Source organism: Mus pahari, chromosome 22 (assembly GCF_900095145.1).
Source record: "Mus pahari chromosome 22, PAHARI_EIJ_v1.1, whole genome shotgun sequence".
In the NCBI taxonomy this organism is placed as follows: Eukaryota; Metazoa; Chordata; class Mammalia; order Rodentia; family Muridae; genus Mus; species Mus pahari.
In genome coordinates this window covers 48190696-48211393 of record NC_034611.1, presented here as the reverse complement: position 1 = coordinate 48211393, position 20698 = coordinate 48190696, and the positions used below count along the sequence as shown (strand labels likewise).

Sequence of the window (20698 nt, the reverse complement as noted above, 5' to 3'; positions counted from 1 at the left end):
GAGAGGCCCCTTGGTCTTGCAAACTTTATATGACCCAGCACAGGGGAATGCCAGGGCCAAGAAGTGGGAGTGGGTGGGTAGGGGAGCAGGGGTGGGGGGGTGTGGGACAGTATAGGGGACTTTCGGGATAGCATTTGAAATGTAAATAAAGAAAATATCTGAGCCGGGCATGGTGGTGCACGCCTTTAATCCCAGCACTCCAGAGGCAGAGGCAGGTGGATTTCTGAGTTCAAGGCCAGCCTGGACTTCAAAATGAGTTCCAGAACAGTCAGGGCTACACAGAGAAACCCTGTCTCAACAAAAAACAACAAAAAAAAGAAAATACATAATGAATAATAATAATAATAAAAAGTTAGAGTCTGCTCACATTGTACTAGTGACTAAAGTTGCTAGAAGAGATGGATACCTAACCCTAGCTGGGGTCTGCTTTGATTCATGGATTTCATGGGAGTTCAACCCTGTTTATATTTCACATTTATACTTAAGGCACAAGAAGTCATGGAAGCAAACTACTGATTGCCCACTACAACTTCAGGCCATTTGTTTTTATTTCTTTGTGATCAATGCAGACAGCTTTGAAAACTGGGTCTACTATTCTAGTTTTTAATCTCAATCTCTCTCTTTCTTTCTTTTGTTATTTTTTGAGACAGGACTTCTCTCTGTAGCCCTGGCTGTCCTGAAACTCTGTAGACCAGGCTGGCCTCAAACTCAGAAATCCACCTGCCTCTGCCTCTGCCTCCCAAGTACTGGGATTAAAGGCGTGTGCCACCAGATCTGGCTGGTTTTCCTCTTCCCTTTTTTGTAAGACAGGTTGTTGCTATATAGATGAAGCTGAACTGAAACTGTGATCCTCCTGCCTCAGCCTCCTGTGCAGCTGCAACTAGAGTTGTGTACCACCGTGTCTGCTTTCAATTCTATAAAGGACAAATTCCATGATGCTAGGCCAGGGATGTGATCATTCTCAGTGTTAAATCATTTAAAATTGGAGATTTATTTATTTATTAATTTTTATGTATATGCATGTTTTACCTACATGTATGTCTGTGCATCACATGTGTGCCCAGTACCACTGGAGGCCAGAAGAAGGGCATCAGATGCCCTGTAACTGAAGTTAAGGATGACTGTGAGACACCACGTAGGTGCAGGGAACTAAACGCAGGTCCTCCTTAAGAGCAGCAAGTGCTCTTTTTTTTTTTTTTTTTTTTTAAATTTTTTTTTTTTTTTTTTTAAAGATTTATTTATTTTTATTATACGTAAGTAGACTGTAGGTGTCTTCTGACAGACCAGAAGAAGGGCATCAGATGCCCTGTAACTGAAGTTAAGGATGACTGTGAGACACCACGTAGGTGCAGGGAACTAAACGCAGGTCCTCCTTAAGAGCAGCAAGTGCTCTTTTTTTTTTTTTTTTTTTTTTAAGATTTATTTATTTATTATATGTAAGTACACTGTAGCTATCTTCAGACACTCCAGAAGAGGGCGTCAGAACTTGTTACGGATGGTTATGAGCCACCATGTGGTTGCTGGGATTTGAACTCCAGACCTTTGGAAGAACAGTCGGGTGCTCTTACCCACTGAGCCATCTCACCAGCCCGCAGCAAGTGCTCTTAACCACCAAGCCATCTATCTATTTCGTTTTTGTAATGGAGATATTAATACCTTTCTTACAGGTGGAAGGGCAAGTGAGAGGAAAGGTAGATGATGTCAAAGGCAGTGACTGGTATTTAGTGAAGACTCCATAAATTACAAGTATCATAAATGCAGATGAGGAACCTCCTTTGCTCGAATCCAAAGTCCCGCTCCTGCCTTTTCATACTAATTCAGAGCAGGGGGCCATGTCCTGGTCATGGCCACTGTTGTCTGCTCAGGAGGTGACTGCGTCACTCTTTCACCTCTCTGCACAACTCTGTTCTTTGTTCCTCTGTAAACTGTGAAGTGACTCTCTCATGGGAAATGTCCCAAGAGAACACAGAGAAAGAAAGGTACAGTGAATCTGACGCTATCTGCGGATCAAGAGCTCCCCATCCAATAAACACAGCTAGGTACATAACCACCTGAATTGCCCACTGTCAACAGAACACAGTGAGTCCTTCACGTGAGCCCGTGGGGGGGCGGGGCAAGCTTCTCCTGAAAAGCCTGGTATCTCCACACAGAACAGCACACAGCCCTCAATAATGTCGCCACAGCACTGCTTTAGAAAGCTTTTGCTCGGGTGGTGACAGCACGCACAAGGAGAGGCAGGTGGAGCTCTGCAAGGTTGAGGCTAGTCTGGTCTAAGTTCTGGGTTAGCTAGGGCTACATAGAGAGGCCCGTCTCAGGAGAAGGTGGAGGAGGGAGAGGAGGGAGAGGAGGAAGAGGAAGAGGAAGAGGAAGAAGAACTCCCTCAAGCCCCAACAATTCTTGCAAAAGATAGAAGTTTATAGTCATATAGAGTAGTGGTTCGCAACCTATGGGTTGATGTCCCCTTGGAGTCCAATGACCTTTCAGAGGGGTCACCTAAGACCATTGGAAAATATAGATATTTACATTAGGATGTATAACGGTAGCAAAATTACAGTTATGAAGTAGCAATGTGTGGCTGGGGGTCACCCAGCAGGAGGAACTGTACTAAAGCTCACAGCATCATGGAGGCTGAGAAACGCGGCTGTGGAGGAGGGTGAATGCCAATCACACACAAATATAAACTACGGCAAAGAAGGCACAGGGCTTGGCCCAGAGGGAGCACAAGGGAAGCCTGGAGCGGAGGACAGCTAAGCTGAGGCCTGAAAGGAATTTAAAAGGAAAGGCTGCGACGGCAAGACTGTGGGCAGAGGAGGAAGATACGCGCTCGACCATTTAGAAAATGACACTGTAAGGTGTCTTCACAGGTCTGCCAAAGAATTCAGGGGAGAGAATCAGGAACAAGTAATATAGAAAATTAAGGGGAGAAAAGAGAGAGAGAGAGAGAGAGAGAGAGAGAGAGAGAGAGAGAGAGAGAGAGAGAGAGAGAGAGACAGAGAGACAGAAAGTACTGAAAATTACACAGCGAAGTACACAGTAACAGTGAGTGTTCACAGACCACCAAGTCTCACAGTAAATGCAGGATATTAATTTAATTGGGACTTGTGAAGGTGGGTTATAAATGCTAAGGCTCTGCTTTCCAGACTACAAAGTTAAAAGGTTTTTAAAGCTCGTAGAGATCTGATACACGGTGAACAGTGAGTTCTAAGTCAGCCTGGGCTACAGGGCCTGTGCAGAAGCAGACACCCTGCCCCCCACCTGCACCCCCATGCTGAGGCTGTAAGCCAGGCATGGTGGTCCCTGCTGAGATCTCAGTGCCCAGAAGGAAGCAGAGAAATTGCTATGGCCTGGGCTACACAATGAGTAAATAAATAAAAGAAGGAACAGAGAAATGTATTACTCAGAAATGGGGACACAGCTAGGGAACCAGCGAGGGGAGCTGTCAGCAGGAGTTACTCTCTGGCAGCACCCGACCTGGAGCCCACTGGTGATCAGAGGACAGGAGATACAATGATGAGATCAGGGCGGACAGAGGGTCTCCGTGCTGTGGCTGATGCCTGCAATCCTAGCACAGAGGCAGAGGCGGGATGTTCAGGACTTTGAGACAAGCTTGGTTTACATAACAAATTCAGGCCAGCCAGGATCCCATAGTGAGGCCCTGTCAAAAACAAAACAGCGACTACAAACACAGAACAGCAGTGTCACTGGAGGGCAGGGAGGGCAGCACGCAGTAGCTGGGGACTGCTGCTCATCAGAAACTGTTACATGACTTCATAACTAAGCTTACTGTTATTTAAACTAAATCCACTGATGCCAAATGGTCAGGCGCACTGACCCATGATGCTAGTACCTTTAGCAGGTGGCACCGACTGGCTACTCACAAGGTTTCTATGTATCTAATTTTCCATTTGATACTTTCTACCCCTTCCCTCTTCTTTGAGAGAGAATCTGGTCCTAGAGGCAGGACTGACCTCAAATGTCCTTTACAGTCCAGGCTGGTTTTGAACACATGACCCTCCAGTCTCAGCCTCTTAAGTGCTGGTGACACGTGCTATCCCCCAGGCTTCCGTAAACTCTTGAATCCTTGACTGTCTGGTCTCAATTCCTGTTACCTCTCTGATTCTGTTTGTCCCAGAATCTCAGTGAACTCCAGGTTAGCAAACATGAGGGATACTTTCAACCACACCAGTGTTATCTCTTCTGAAATACCAGTCATTTTCCTGCCTCCGGACCTTCACAAACATTCCAGGAATTTTTGCATGAAAATTATTTGTTAATGTGAATATTTAAAACATTCCTCAATAACTACAATCCAGACTTGAACTTCAACCATTTAAACATTTACAAGATTGTTATCTTGTGTTTCCCCTGCATGTATGCCTGGTATTCAGAGGCCAGAGGGAGTGTCAGAGTCTGTGGAATTAGAGTTATAGTTGTTAACCACTGCGTGGGTGCTGGAAGTTGGTCCTGGGTCCGCTGCATGAGCAGCCAGTGCTCCTAACCACTGGGCCATCTTTCTAGCCCCTCAATCATTTTTAATAAATTTAGAATTTCAAAAACTGTAAGAGTATAAGTTTTTAAGAGCCCTTGGGTTCAGAGACTCCATTTCTACCATTATGGCCAGGCAGAACACACCTTTAATCCCAGCACTTGGGAGGCAGAGGTGGGTGGATCTCTGTGAGTTTGAAGACTAGCCTGGTCTACATATGAGTTTCAAACCACCAATGGCTAAATAGTGAGACTGTGTCTCAAAAATTAAAAAAAAAATATTTTATGTGTATGAACAGTTTGCCTGCATGTATATATGTACACTATGTATGTATGCATTGTACCATGTATGTATGCATGTGCACCATGTATTTATGCATGTGTACCATGTATTTATGCATGTGCACCATGTATAAATATATGCATGTACACCATTTATGTATGTATGTATGCATGTGTACCATGTACGAATATATGCACTGCACCATGTATGTATGCATGGTACCATGTATGAATATGTGCATTGCACCATGTATGTATGCATTGCACCATGTATGTATGAGCACCTCTTCATGGCACCAGGAGGCCAGAAGAGGGTGTCAGATGCCATGGAGCTGGGTTACAGGTGGCTGTGAGATGGTATTTAGGTGCTGGGAACTGAACCTGGGTCTTCCATGAGAGCGGCCTCCTCCCCACTCCATAGAGCTTCTCTTAGATTTCTGCTTTAGCTGGGTGTGGTGACACATGCCTTTGATCCCAGTGCTTGGGAGGAAGGAGAGGTGGATCTCTGTAAGTTCAGGGCCAGCCTGGTCTACATAGTGAGTTGCAGGTCAGCTAGGACTACATAGTGAGACCATGTGTCAAAACAAAACAATAACAGTAAAACCAAACAAGAAACCCCCTTACACTGATCGGAGCTGAGATCTACAGGGTAAGGAGCTGAGATTACAGCTGGAATAGCAGCACTTCCCGGGGTGGTCCATGAGCCCACACCATCTGCCCTTCCTTGGGATTTTGTTTTTTTTTAAATTATTTTAAGCCAGGCAGTGTTCCACCTATGGATCTTTAAAACAAGATGTGTTTTTTGGGCTGGAGAGATGGCTCAGTGGTTAAGAGCATTGACTGTTCTTCCAGAGGTCCTGAGTTCAATTCCCAGCAACCACGTGGTGGCTCACAACCATCTGTAATGGGGTCTGATGCCCTCTTCTGGTGTGTCTGAAGAGAGCAATGGTGTATTCATATACATAAAATAAATATTAAAAAAAAAAAGATTTGTTTTAAGCTGGGCAGTGATGGTTCATGCCTTTAATCCCAGCACTTGGGAGGCAAAAGTGGGTGGATCTCTGAGAGTTTGAAGCTAGCCTGGTCTACAGAGTGAGTTTCAGGACAGCTGGGGGGTGGACAGAGAAACCTTGTTTCGAAAAACAAAACAAAACAAGCTTTATTTTTTATTTATATGGGTGTTTTTACGTCTATGCATCACCTGCATGCAATGCCAGCGAGACTGGAAGAAAGCTTCAGATCCCTTGGAACTAGAGTTCAGATGGTTGTTAACCACAACAGGGGTGTGAGGAACCAAATCCACGTTCTCTGGAAGAGCAGCCAGTGCTCTTACCTGCTGAGCCCTCTCCCCAGTTCCCTTTCCTAGGCATATTTTTAGGTATGTAAGCACCCGGGCCTTATGCTACACTTCCCAACAGGAATTTCAGGAGTGATGCAGGGGGAATTGTTTTTTTCTCATTTTAAAATTCGAAAGCATATGTCTAGGGAAAACTAGAGGAAGACATCTCTAATCAAGAGCGCTCTCGTTCTTAGAATCTACATGCACACATATATTTAAGTGGTATATGTATTTATTCCAAACCTCAAAGTTGTCATACTAAAAACAGGAAAATATGACTAGAAGAACATTTTTTAACTCTGGCCTAAATAAACTGACAAATGAATTTAGGCCTTAGAGTAGAAAGGAGAAAAGGATCTACAATTCAGCCAGCTCTGTGCAGCTCGCTGATTTCAGACCAAGAGCTTCCTAGGAATTTAGGACTGTATGTATGCTGTGATGGTTTGTATATGTTTACCCACGGAGTGGCACTATTAGGAGGTATGGCCTTGTTGTAGTAGGTGTGTCACTATAGGTGTGGGCTTAAGACCCTTACCCTAGCTTCCTGGAAGAGACGGTCTTCCGCTAGCAGCCTTCAGATGAAGATGTAGAATTCTTAGCTCTGCCTGCACCATGCCTGTCTGGAAACTGCCTTGCTCCCACCTTGATGATAATGGACTGAACCTCTGAACCTGTAAGCTAACCCCAGTTAAAATGTTGTCCTTGTAAGAGTTGCCTTGCCTTGGTCATGGTGTCTGTTCACAGCAGTGAAACCCTAAGACATATGTACTAAGTATTTGGTAACATTTCTCTCCAATCACTGCTGCACAGCTGTAGAGCTCACTCACTGGTTGTAGACTCCCAACCCAACCATGTCTCTTAACTTCGGGCTAGTTGGGACAAGGGCTCAGCGGGAGAAACAGCTTTCCAGAGCCTGGTACATGCTGTACACCTAGCAATTTGGGCAGCTGAGGCAAGAAAATCTGGCCCAGGCTACATAGTGGACTGTGGCTCAAACTAATAGCAACAAACATTCTAGGACCTTTGGAACATACTCAGCCATCCAATCCAGCTGTAGCCTTTAGCTCTACAGCAAACAAATGTAGCCTTTGGAGCATAGGATAACTATATTGTAGCAAGAGGGCAGCGGGTTGACCACATCACCAAAGATTTCACACATTTACATGACACAGACCCATCACTCTCCCCCCCTCCCCCTCATCTCCATGGTGGAGAGTATGTGCCTTTCCTGCAGGCGCCTGGTTCCCAGCACCAACATGGTAACTTATAACTCTTATAACTTACAACTTCTTTTAGCTTCCAAGGGGCACCAGGAGTACATGGGGCACACATATGTACATGTAGGCAAGACATTCATACACGTAAAAAAAATCACATATATATATATGTGTATATATATATATATATATATATATATATATATGAAAGAAAACAAAAAGCCTTACCTGTTGGCATATAAATCCTTCTAAAATATATTACATATTTTTGTTCTATTTAGACTACATAGGTTATAATGTAACTTTTCTTTGACAATTCAGTTTTTTGTTTGTTTTGTTTTGTTTTGTTTTTTTTGGTATTTTCAAGACAGGGTTTCTCTGTATAGCCCTGGCTGTCCTGGAACTCACTTTGTAGACCAGGCTGGCTTCGAACTCAGAAATCCGCTTGCCTCTGCCTCCCAAGTGCTGGGATTAAAGGCATGCCCCACTGCCCGGCTGACAATTCTGTTTTTTAAAGGTTAAAAAAATTACATGACTGTAAGTGTATCTGTGTGTATACATGCACAGGTAAGTGCAGGTGTTCACTGAGGACAAAAAATAGAGCCCCAGACCTCCTGCAGCTGGAGCGACAGGCAGCTGTAAGGTGTTTTTGATGGAAGTTTGATGGATGTTGGGAACTGAGCTCTGGTCCTCCAACAGGGCACCAAGTATTCTTAACAGCTGGGCCACTTCTCCAGCCCCACAATTCTCTACTTCTAATTAATGGGCCTGTTTTGTTTTGTTTTGTTTTGTTTTCTAGGTGTCAACTGAGGACTCAGATACCAAATCATCAAATCTATAAGGACTGGGTGTTAGGAGTAACTACATTTTACTTTGCCAACTCTATTCATCAGTTATCAGGAGGCCTAGCCTGAGAAGTGAGGCCAATGAATAAATAAGTAGATGACATCCAAATTAAAGAATAAGTAAAATTATCTTTATCCCCAGCTGAAATGCTCCCACAATCAGAAAGCCCCCCAAACTCCACAAAAGCAGTTAGAACAAATTCTGTAAAGTTGCAGGACACAAAATTAACAGGGAAAAATCAGTTGTGTTTCTACACACTAACCATGAAAAACCCAAAATGGGAATTAAGAAAGTGATTCCGTATATAGTAACATCAAAAAGAAAAAATTACTTAGGAATAAACTTAGTCAAAGAAATAAAAGGCCTTTATATTGAGTCCAAAGCCAGCCTGGGCTAAACAGACCTTGTCTAAAAGAAACAAAAACTAAACCATCAAGAAAGAAAAGCCAGCTCAGGGAATGGGAGCAGAGCACTTACCTGATCGGCAGGCTAATGTTTAAATATGTAAAGAACTCAGGTAACTTGGCCGCAGAAACCCACCCAGTACAAAATGGGGCCCGGACTTGAGTAGACATTTTTCCAAAGAGCTATAGCTGGTAACGGTACAAAACCAGGTCCCACGGGTCAGCATCAGTGGAGTGCAAACCAATCCTCACAGGGGAGCCTGGGGGGAAGGGGAGAAGGCGGACAACTTATGGTGGTGGATGTGTGAAAATGTAATAAAGCAATGGCAGCCACAGGAGAAGGTGAGGCAGGAGGATCACTAGCTGAAGGCCTGCTCCCACTATACCCTGAGGCCAACGGCAATCCCAGTAGGCCTGTGTCGATGTGGGACAAAGGGCCGTGCCTGAGTTTTGAATTTGATCCCTGGCATTGTAAGACAGAATAACAAAACAAACAAAACCTATAATGACATTACTTTATACTCATAAGGACAGCTACTTAAGACCTATAGGATCACGAGTGTCGGTGAGGATACGGACAAAGTGGACCCCTACACACTGAGGGGAGTGAGAACCTACCTGTACAGTGTCTGAGAAACTATGCTGGTTCTTGTAATAAAAAATAAACTCACAAACTTATCATATAGCCCAGCAACTCCTTCCTTGGTATACAACACAAAACCCAAGAACCTCAAACATATCTGCACATTCATATTCCTTCCCAGCACGGTTCATGACAGACAAACGGTGAAAGCAACCCACATTGTCAACAGATAGACAAACGGAATGCGGCACGCACATGCGCGCGCGCGCGCGCGCACACACACACACACACACACACACACACACACAGTTATTCAGTCTGAGGAAATTCTGATATGAACTATGACATGGATAAAACTGAAAACATTATGTTAGGTAAAAGAATCTAGTTTCAAAGTGATAAATATTATTCCATCTATGTGTGGCACCCACAGTAGTCAAACCCAGAGGCAGAAGTGGGGCACTGAGCCCAGGAGATGAGAGGTGGGGGAGTGGGGAGTTAGTCTCACTGGTGCAGAGTCAGTTTAGGAGATGAAAAAAAAAGGGGGGGGGTTAAAGAGATGACTTAGTGATTAAGAACACTGGCTGCTCTTCCAAAGGACCTCGGTTCGATTCCCAGCACCCACAGGCTCACAATTGTCTGTAACTCCAGTCCCAGGGAGCATGGGTCACCCTCTTCTGGCCTACTAGGGCTCCCTGCATGCATTTGGTGCACAGACATATGTGCAGGCAAAACACCTATACACATAAAGATAAATAAACAAATAAAAACATAAAAAGATGAACGTTCTAAGAATGGATGAAGACGGCTGTACAACAATATAAAGTTTTATCATAACGAAAAGGAGAGCAATTTTGGTACAACAGAGAATATGCTATCAAGTTACACTCGTGTTAGAATCCCCCACCCACCATTCTACCCCAACGCCCGAAGCCAGCGTCTTGAAGCAGCGTTAATACCTGGCCACCCAAAAGGCACTCCCATGTAAGACAGACTCACTGAGTAGAAGAACAATATTGTAAACCACTGTGGGCGTGGGTTCCTTCTGGGTAAGCTTAACACGGAGTACCCAGAGCATTTCCCAGAGCCTGTCCTCAGCTTAGCACGGACTGCATGACCTCCTTGGTCAAGTGACTCTTTGCAGACTGCACAGTCATTGTGCATGAGTAAGAGGAAGACCGGAAGAAAAGGGTGAGTTGTTGTCCTAAATTTGCAAGCGAGCCCTGAGAGGAAAATAGAATACACATAAGCCTCCCCATGAACTACGGTCACCAGTTTTAGCAAGTAAAATTATAGGGCTCTGTTGTTGAACAAAAATTTAAATTTAACTGGGCAACAATCTTATCTGGCAATGCTCTGACATTTTGGGATTGAGGAGAAAAATCAATAATCTAGACTGTTCTGATCTGGGGTTACAAGGAGCCTAGGGCAGAAAAAGTAGAAAGTTCTGTTAAAAAAAAAATACTGATTACACCAAAGGAAAGTGAATAGTCATATTGCTTAATGTGGCTTAGGAGTCCCTCCCCATGCTGAGTCTCTGTGATCCAAAGTTTAATTTTACAGGGACATGTCAAAGGGTAGGAGAATCAAAGCAGACGCAGACAAGGAAAAAAAAACATACCCTAAGGCAGGCTTACCTTCAAACAGTGATGGTCAAATGGGGTGTGGTGGACCACACCTTTAATCCCCATCGCTTGGGAGGCAGAGGTGGGTGGATGTCTCTGAGTTCAAGGTTTGCCAGGGCTACAAAGTGAGGCCGGGCAAACAAAACAAAACAAAACAACCCACCAAACCACAACCAAAGTGCCGCTCGACTTTAAAAATTAAAAACCTGAGGAAGGCAGCAAGGAACAGAGCTTTAAGAGCCCAAGCAGCAGGAAGGGGTACTAGGTAGTGTTTAGACGGCTTCTTCCCCCACGGCCACACTAAGGCTTCCGTCGGTTCTGTGGTGTTCAGAAGGGACTGGTTAGAATGATGCTACGATCAGGCACTACTTCCTAGCTTGTGAATGGCTACTGTTTACCAGCATTATTTCATCATCCAGCCACACCGCCTACTTTCCTTAAAGCCTGGGCCATAAATAGATCCCCGAACCCCGACCCTAACCAAAGTCCTTCACTTCTTCAGCCTGCCTGAAGCACCAGCTACAGAGTCAGTCTTTAGGGCTAGGGCTGGCTCTAGAATTCGTCCCCAGGGCGAGGAGCATCTAGTCTCCACGGAAGAGGAGCTGTAACCCTGGCAAAGCTCTTTCAAGATTATCTGGGTAACCTCTAAGGAACTAACCAATAAGAATCTCTGCAGCCTTAAGATTGCCTTAAAAAAAAAAAAAACATAAACCGTGGGTATATAGAAGTGCTAATGCAAATGAAACTAAAGAATGAGTGGATTTTGTATATTCCTAGGCTGAAAGACTGAACCAATCCCCCAAATGACACCCCTTCCAGCTTTATGTAATTAGGCACACCTATCCTGCCCTGCAGCCCCTGCATTCATTCACTCATTCATTCATTCACCTGTCCATAAAGTATTTAATTCGTGCTACTATGTGCCGGGCACTGTGCTGGGGGGCTGGGGAAACAAAAATGAGCAGTGAGTGTATGGCCCTCTTGGTATCTGCAGGGCCACTTTGGGAATCCACAGCTAGTCTATGACAACTGGATCACCTTGTCCTTTGAGGCAGGTGAGGGTGGTAACAGGGCACTGGCGAAGTAAAGGTTTCGTCCAGATAAAAGTGAGAATGAGGGAGGAATGAAGCTGGAGCTAAGCAAGGGCCAACTAGGGGACCGGGATCCAAAGGCACGGAGGGCGAAGAGGACCCACTGAGGTCACTGCCTGAGATGACAGGCAGCTGTGCTCCCACCGTGAGAACGCAGATGTGGGTTCAGCGATGGCTGGCACGAGCCGGTCCAGGCGTCTCGGGGGGTGGGGGGGAAGGGGGACAGTTTGAGGAGACGGTTGGGGGTGGACCTAGGATGGTGCCTAAAGGGCTGGCTGGCTGATGCTGGGTTTCTGGAGGGTTCCTTGGACCTCCGAACAGCAGGGTCTGCAGCAGAGTCAGGGACCAGAGGGTGCAGAGGGGAGGCGCGAGGGCGGGGCGGGCAGGCAGGGCGCCTGGCGAAGGGCAGGGTGTTGGCAGGCCGAGGCCCCGTCCCGAGGGACCCCTGGCAATGTGGAGGCAGTGGGTGTCCAGGGCCCCGGTAGCCTCGGGAGAGGCGCGCCTACCTTGCTTCTCGCCTCGGCCGCGTCTCTCCGCGCGGGCGGCGTTGTCTCGCGCCTCCCGGCGCCTCCAGGGGTCGCGTGGCAGCCCACGCCGGCGCTCCCCTCCGCTCCCCTCGGCTCCGCGCGTTGGTAACGCCCGGCGCCCCCTGCAGGCGTGGTGCCGATGGTCCGCTCTGGGCAGCCCTCGCGCGGCCCCTCCGCGAGGCGCGTTGGTTCGGCCCGCCAAGCCCGCGGGCGCGCCCACCTCCCCGGCTGCGGCGCTGCGCACAGCGCGAGTCACGCGCACGGCTTTGCCAGGAGCCAGCGGGCGGAGTGCGGCGCCGCCCTGCGCTTGAGCTTGGAGGAGCCGGGTGCGCAGACCAGCGGGGGCCTCCGGAGCAGGTGCGTGTGGCCCCCCAGCTTCGCCCGAGGCAGCGAGCCTCACCGTGGATTCCGGGAGAACATCGTGAAGAAATGGGGAAAAAAATGTTAAGGAAACAAAACCCCAGAAGAACAAGGACAAAACGCGAAAGCCTGGCTTCCCTTGAGACCTGTGGACTCAGCCACTGGGGTGTGGTGTGGGCAGGATGGCTCTCGGGCTTTGGTATTTTCAGTACCCCATGCACAGTCAAGGTGAAATCTGGCCCCCGAACTCCTGCTGCCTTGGAGGGCAGGGCGTGCCCCGCTGGGTAAATGAAGGCTACCAGTGCCTCCCAACCCTATCCGTTCGGAATCACAACTTCGATAGGCCAGCCAAGCAGGCAGGTTAAAGTCACACTGCCTCGCAGTCACAGAAGTGCTGGGAAATGAGTTTTAAAGAATGAGTGAGAGGTAAAAGTTTGTTGGGCACGGTGTCACATGCTACAGGGGCAGAGAGATCTCTGTGAGTTTGAGGTGTTAGGCTGGATCCTCTGCTCATAAACTGGGCACCACCGCCTCCCCTTCCCCCAACCCCGCCCTCCCTCTATTTAGAGAAAACTCCGGGCTAATATGTAAGCACATCTCCCTGTTTCCGGCAAACCTACCCAAGAGTGCCCACCCAGGGGCTCAGTTTTTGACCGTGTGTGGACACCAACCCAGTTCCTAGCTAGCACGTCATCATTCCTCGCCTAAACTCTTTAAAATCCCCCTTGCTTGACCTGATGTGTGACTTCACGGACCTCCACCGTGTGAGCCCACCTGAGAGCTGCCTCCTAATAAACCTGCCTTTATCTACTTTTAATCTGGCCTATATCTGAGTAACGGGGGAGGGAGGGTTGGAGGAAGAGAGAGAGAGGGAGAGAAAATACATCTACCGGTAAGCCTGTTCTATGTGGTGGGTTCCAGCCAGATGAGGCTAAAGAGATAGTGAACCGTGTCTCAAAAAGCAAGCAAGCAAGCAGAAAGCAAAAACAGCTGTAGAAGGAGCCAGCATACGTGAGGAGACAAAGGGGCAGCTTTGCGGGCTTGAGAACCGGGGGAGCCCTGGAAGGGACCTCTGGGCTTGGATGATGGAGAACTTCCTGTACCGACTCTGGGCTTACCTGTAAAGGACGGAGAGACAAGGAAGTGCTGGCTTGCTTGCTTTCTGTTTTCTGAGGCAAGATCTAACTATGTAGCTCTGACTGGCCTGGACTCAGAGACCTGCCTGCCTGCCTCTCCAGTGCTTGGGTTATAAACTGTGCCACAACCCCCTGTCCCAAAGTCAAGTCGTGACGATTTTGCATGAGGGTGAAGTGGAGAAGGCTGTTAGCTCTTCCAAAAGGAGGCGGCACCTTGGACATGCAGAAGCCAGAAAAGGGTGTCAGATCCCCAAGCACGGGTTGTGGGCCACCATGTGGGTGCTCGGAATTGAATCCAGGGCTTTCTGAACACACTTGGTGCACAGACATACATGTAGGCAAAACACCCATAGACATAAAATTTTTAAAGGAATTAAAAATAAAGAGGTTATGTAGTTTCAAGAATTGAGGCCTCCATTAAAATTCTTCTCTCATACATTACATTTGACCACAATTCTCCCTCCATTCTTTCCAGACCCTCTCCCCACATCTCTCTCAGATCCATTCCTCTTCTTTCTCCATCCAAAAAAAGGAAACAACTCAAACAAGAACAACATCCCACAAAGCAAAACAAAAACAGTAACAGCAAATGAGCAGAACTTGCAGAAACATCAACCAAACGAGGCGGCTCATATCCATTCCTCTGTAATTCCTGTTCTCCTCCCCCTGAGGACCCAACGCCTCCTCTTGACTCCGTGGGTACAGGGCATGCACATGGTGCACAGACATGTAGACGAAACACCCGTATATATAAAATAAAAATTATAGAAATTGAAATCTTCAAATGGGATTTAAAACTCTCCACTGTCCCAGCCCTTGGTTGTATTATGTATAGCTGTGTTAACAGCTATGTTATGGTTTTGAGGCAAGAGTTTCACTATGTGGCCTTGTCTGGCCTGGAACTTGCTATGTTAGGCTGGCCTTGAATTTACAGAAATCTGCCTGTCTCTGCTTCCAGAGTGCTAGGATTCAAAGCATGCACCACCAGTCCCATAGATTTGAATCCCCCCCCCCCCCGTGTGTGTGTGCGCGTGCGTGTGTGTGTGAGTGTGTGTGTGTGTGTGTGCGCGCGTGTATGTGTTGCATAGGCATGCACATGGTTAAAAACAACTTTCAGAGTCCATTCTGCCTCCCAGCTTTATAAGGGCTCCAGGGTTTGAAAGGACCACGTCACCAGACTTGCTTGGCAAGCATCCTCGCCCTCCCTCCGATCCTGTCACTCTCTCAGGACACCCTTCTTGGACCATTAAATATAAAGTGGCAGTTTATCATTCCATAGCCTCTCACTATTAAGGGTGGCAGTTGTGGGGCTGGACAGGTGGCTCAGTGGTTAAGAGGACTGATTGCTCGTCCACAGAATCTGGGTTTTGTTCCCAGCACCCACATGGCTGCTCACAACTGACTAGAACTCCAGTTCTAGGGGATCCTCCTCTGGCTTCCACAGACACTGTGCATATGTGGTGCACAGACATACATGCAGTGAAACACATACAACAAAATAATGAAAAAAAATCAGAGTAGCACCTGTCTGCTAAACTTTGAATAACGGTTTGCACCCTGCCCCCCGAATTCATCACTCCCCATTACAAGGTATTAAGAGAGAGAGACCTATACAGTTAGGACTCTGTCCTCATAAATGGATTTTAATAATTAATGGGTTAATAATTTATCTCAAGAATGGATTCCCTATGGAAGTTAGTTTGGCTAGGACTCTGGAACACTCCGTGGCTCTTGGCTTCTACTGCTATGGCTTCTAGTAACAGAAAGGCTGTTACTAGATGTGGCTTTCAGTCTTTGGCCAGAGCTGTTAAGGAAATGAAGCCCCCCCCCCCTTTTTTTACATTGTGTGTGTGTGTTCCTATGTTTATTTCAAACTAAGCTTTAAAAAAAAAACAAATGAAATGTACTTAGTTTGTGGTATGACATTGTCAGCAGCAGAACCTGGACACTGGATGATGTTTATGTGTCGCTGTCTACTACAGACATAGTCTATGATGACAGAAATCTCTGTTTCTCCCTTCACCGTCTCTGCGGAGTCCCAGCCAGCACCTAGATCATGATGCTCAATACCCATTTGCTGTGTCTGTGGATGAATGTGATGAACAGAGAGTGAAAGTTCCACAAGGCCATGGGACAGTCTACAGACAAATCTATAGGTCTAATTAGCAAGCTATAAGAGAATGTGTGCCTGTGTAACTAGAATCTTCAAAGAATAGAATTCGTGAAGGGAGGGATAACTATAAAACCATTTATTGACTAAATGTAGGACCATATGCCTATAATTCCAGTACTCGAGCAACTGAGGCAGAAGGATCACAAGATCTAGGCCAGCCTGGGCTACGCTGGTAGACTCCATCTTAAAAAAATTTGAAAAGATATTCTTCTCTGACTATATCTTCGACTCTGAATTCCATGAAATTTCTTGTTATTTTAAGGTAGCAATTGATGTTTGTCACTTTAGCTTCCATTTTAGTAATTAAGGTGACTTAATGAAACTGAGATCTGTTTGGTTTTTAGAGAGAGTGTCGCACATACCTCAGATTGCTCTTGAACTCATTATACAGCCAAGGATGGCCTTTAACCTTCTAACCTTCTCGCCTTTGCTTCCTAAATCTTGGTATTATGGGTGTACAAAACAGCCTGGATTAATTTTTATATTCATTTCTTTTATTATTGTGAGGTATAAGTGTTTTGCTTGTATGTATGTCCTTGTGCTGCTGTGCATGCCTAATGGTGCTGGATGTCATGAGCCACCCTGTGGGGACTGGGAATCAAACCCAGGTCCTTTGCAAGAGCCGTAAGCGCTCTTACCACTGAGCCAGCCCTTTAATTTTTAAAATTCGCAAAGCATGCTTTGCCTTGTTCCCGAGCTCTGCTGGATTGCAGGTGCTCATGTTCCGTGGGAAGACACAGTGGAGCTCAGTGGATGCTTGTGTTGACCCACTTTTCTCTCCTTCCAGTTTGCCAACCCTCATCTCTCCAGAGTCTGAGCGGGGCAGCGGGGAGATGAGGAGAAGAAATTTCTTACCTGATGTATGCTGTCATAACGTGCTTTTAGACTCCAGCGAATAACCGCACTTAGCTTCTCCTCAAGGGATCAGGGTTAGAGAGAGGAGGAGAGATTGCCATGACAGGGAAGATGGAAGACCAGACCTAGAGGCCTGCCAGCTTCCCCAACTGTGTTTGGGTAGCAGAGGTGGAATAATGATTCTGAAAGATGGTACCTCAGGAGCACAGGCAGGGCCCAGCCACGGGGGCTGGAAAGTGGTTAAGAGCACTGACTACTCTTCCAGAGGTCCTGAGTTCAAGTCCCAGCGACCACATGGTGGCTCACAACCATCTGTAATGAGATCTGACGCCCTCTTCTGGTGTGTCTGAAGTCAGCTACAGTGTACTTACATATATAACAATAAATCTTAGGGCCAAAGTGAGCGGAGTTGGAGGGAGAATGGGAGAAAAAAAAGAAAAAAAGAAATGCCCAGCCATTAAGCTAGTCATGGCATATTAAAATTAACTGGTGTGTGTGTGTGTGTGTGTGTGTGTGTGTGTGTGTGTGTGTGTCTTTCATCCGAGAATCCAGATAGCTCTTGGGCAGGTGCACACCTGTGACCCATTGGGAGCACAGAGTAGTTAGCTAAACTCACCGCTACAGTGTGTCCTTTGTCGTGTGGTCTGCATGGTCATTGGGTAACACTTTGTCCTGGAGATCCATGGGAGCACACACAGCAGCCACACTCCCTACTCCCGCACAGGGCAGATCGCTAATCTTTTCTTGCTTTCTAAAAGACTTTCTAGTGATAAGTAGGGTGTCCATATTTTTGTGTTCCCTAATCATATCTGTCAATTGTATCAACACTCTTCCCAAGTATTTCCTCATATCCTTCTCTACTTGGACTGAATTGAGGACTAATTTAAAGCCCACTAACTGTTCCCCCCAGAGATCCGACATCTCTGTCCCTTTCCTCAAAGTATGCAGGGCAATGATGAGCGAGAACTTGTTCTGCACACACGCTCCTGAATGTGGTACTTAATGTCCGGCTCCTCTTTAGAGTCTAAGGCTTGGACAGTCATGCCAGGATGCATATAAAGTACCAAGAGAGAGTGCTGACCACTCTGGAGCTCTGGGGATAACACTGGTCCAAACTCTACCTTTACAGATGCCTTCTGTGGGAGATCATGGGCGATCCCACAAGAAGAGGTTCCGAGGCCCCCCAAGAATGACTAGAAACAGCCTACAGAAGGACAAGCTTCATTTGCAAGGAAAAGGCAAGAAGCAAGCTTAGGCTAAGTCAACAATGGAAAACACGAAGTGTTTGGCTTCTGTGGGATGGTAAGAATCATACATAAAACAAACCTCCACAAAGCCAGCATGTGGCTCTTTCCCCTGGGACGTCATTTATGGCCTAGGTGAAAAGCGAGAGAGGCAAACCATTATGAAAACGGGTCTATAAGCAATCAAAGGTTTAAACTGTTCTCTAACATAGCAGAGAGTCACCCCAAAGAACAGGAGATTGTGTTGACAAGCGAAGGGAGAGCCAGTGGCCCAAACAGAGCGGGTAACTATCAGTTAGACAAAGGAAGAAGGATGGGCTTGTGGTGGTTCCTCCCACTCGTGTGAGAGCTTCGACATGTGAGTTCAGAGCTGTCCTGAACTATATATAGATTAGATTCCAGGTCAGCTTGAGCTAGAATGAGATCCTACCTCAAACAAACCAACAGAAATAGGTCTGGTCAAGTGCTTACCTGACCAAAACAACAAACAAACAAACAAACAAACAACTGCCTATTGTTTTGGGCAGTGGTGGTGTACACTTTTAATCCCAGCACTTGGGAGGCAGAGGCAGGCAGATTTCTGAGTTCGAGGCCAGCCTGATCTACAGAGTGAGTTCCAGGACAGCCAGGGCTACACAGAGAGACCCTGTCTCGAAAAACAAAAAACAAAAAACAAAAAACAAAAAGCAAAACAAAACAAGTGCTTACCTGACAAACATGAAGACCTGACTTCCATGCCAGAACCCATGCAGAAGTTCCAGCCACAGTTGTAAGTGACGGTGCTTGCTTACGACATCAGCCTCAGGGCATTGGAGACACACTGAAACCTGGGGCTGGCAGGCTAGTCAGCCCAGCTTAATTGGGGAGCATCAGGCCAATAAAAGGTTGCAAAGGGGGTGAACTAAGAATGATGTCGCCTGTGGCTGTCCTCAGCCTTCACATGAAAGGGAGCACACTGCGTGCACACTTCTCCACAGGCATCCACACATTACAAAACACACAGGCAGGGCAGCAGCTTTCAGTCATTCCGCCATTCACCGTGCCTCCAACTGACCTCTGTTAGAGGTATATGCTAACAGGAAGCAAACATGCTTACAGTCTGATAAGTGCTACAGACAGAGGCATAAACAGAAACAACAGGACAGGTAGAGAATCACGCCAGGAAATTAGGGCAAGTGCCTGAAGAAAAAAAAAAAATTAACCTTAAAGCTGGGCTGGGGCCAGGCACTTTAATCCCAGCACTTGGGAGGCAGAGGCAGGTGGATTTCTGAGTTTGAGGCCAGCCTGGTCTACAAAGTGAGTTCCAGGACAGCCAGGGGTATACAGAGAAACCCTGTCTCAAAAAAAAAAAAAAAAAAGAAAAAAGAAAAAAAGAAAAAAAAGCTGGGCTGGGAACTAGCTTATAATACCAGCGCTCGGGAGGCAAGATCATGAGTTAAGGTCAGACTAGACCAGCCAGTTCTAGGCCAGCCTGTGAGTCCCATAGTCAGGTGAAGTCATGCGATGGAAAACTCAGTGGCACCTGATAAACTAACAGGTTATATCTAGTTGCGGTGAGTCCGAGCTCGTAAGGATAAGTATTAAGTTCACTAGGTAACAAAGAGGGTGGGGAAAAGCATTCGAGGATGGTGAACCCTATGTCCCTGATGACATGGAGGCCAGCAATTTCATGACAGGCAAAGGCAGATGGACGAGGGGTTGAAGACGAGGCTAGAGGAGACCACCAACAGGGTATAGATTTAAACTTGTGTAGAGAGCTAAGCTGGGGATACAGGCCAACAAATTCTCCTTTCAGGAAGATGAATCTGGAAATAGTAATGTCGATGCTTTAGAAGATTCAGAGAAACAGGCTCTGTGTGTGTGTGTGTGTGTGTGTGTGTGTGTGTGTGTGTGTGGTGTGTACATGAGTGTGTTCCTGTGTGGGTGATAAGAGGTGATATAATTCTGAGCAAAGGTAATAATATCATTGTAACAGGAAGGAACAGAAACCTAGAGATAAGAATGAAGTCCTTCTGTGCCCTGATGGGGACTGAGTGACTAGAAGAAAAAGCAGAGGATGGCTGCAGTCGCTCTGGGCCTTGGGTGACAGGGTGACAGTGATGGTGTCCTGGCATTGGGAGGGCTGCAGGGGGATGGTCAGTTTGAGTTGGGCATGCTGAGCTTACATTTTGACTAAGTAACTGAGTAAAGGGCCTCCGATTCAGTTTGCTAATATCTGAGGAGAGATGGGGATCGTTGTTCTATTGTTATGGGAAGTCATCAGCTTACTTAAGATACACAGAGAACTTAAAACCTAGGGTTGAAGTCTCAGGACACATGTTAAAGGTATGTGAACTGGATAGAGCTATGTACTTAAAATGTGTGGTGGGGCTAAGGCCAACCTTGACTTTAGGGGCAGAAATGTAGAGAGGCTGACAGAGGAGAGGGAGGGAATGGGGGACACATAGGGTGTGCTTATATTATGCTTCATAATGATGGCACTCAGGTTATGTGGTTCTCTCCAGGGCCCCAAAAGACCATACAAACGTCTT

At 46.6% G+C, this 20698-nt stretch overlaps 1 protein-coding gene across 2 annotated transcripts in view; it reads right to left on the bottom strand.

Moving 5' to 3' along the window:
- Rusc2 (RUN and SH3 domain containing 2) overlaps positions 1-12596 on the bottom strand; it is a 51508-nt gene extending 38912 nt beyond the window's left edge. Inside the window, exon 1 of one of the 2 annotated variants that reach the window (XM_021222042.1) lies at positions 12379-12596. The gene's annotated coding sequence lies outside the window, so the exon portion shown is untranslated. Of the gene's footprint in view, positions 1-10155; positions 10261-12378 lie in introns of those variants that run through there. The other variant, XM_029533249.1, reaches the window with a different exon arrangement.
- Positions 12597-20698: the final 8102 nt, after the last annotated feature.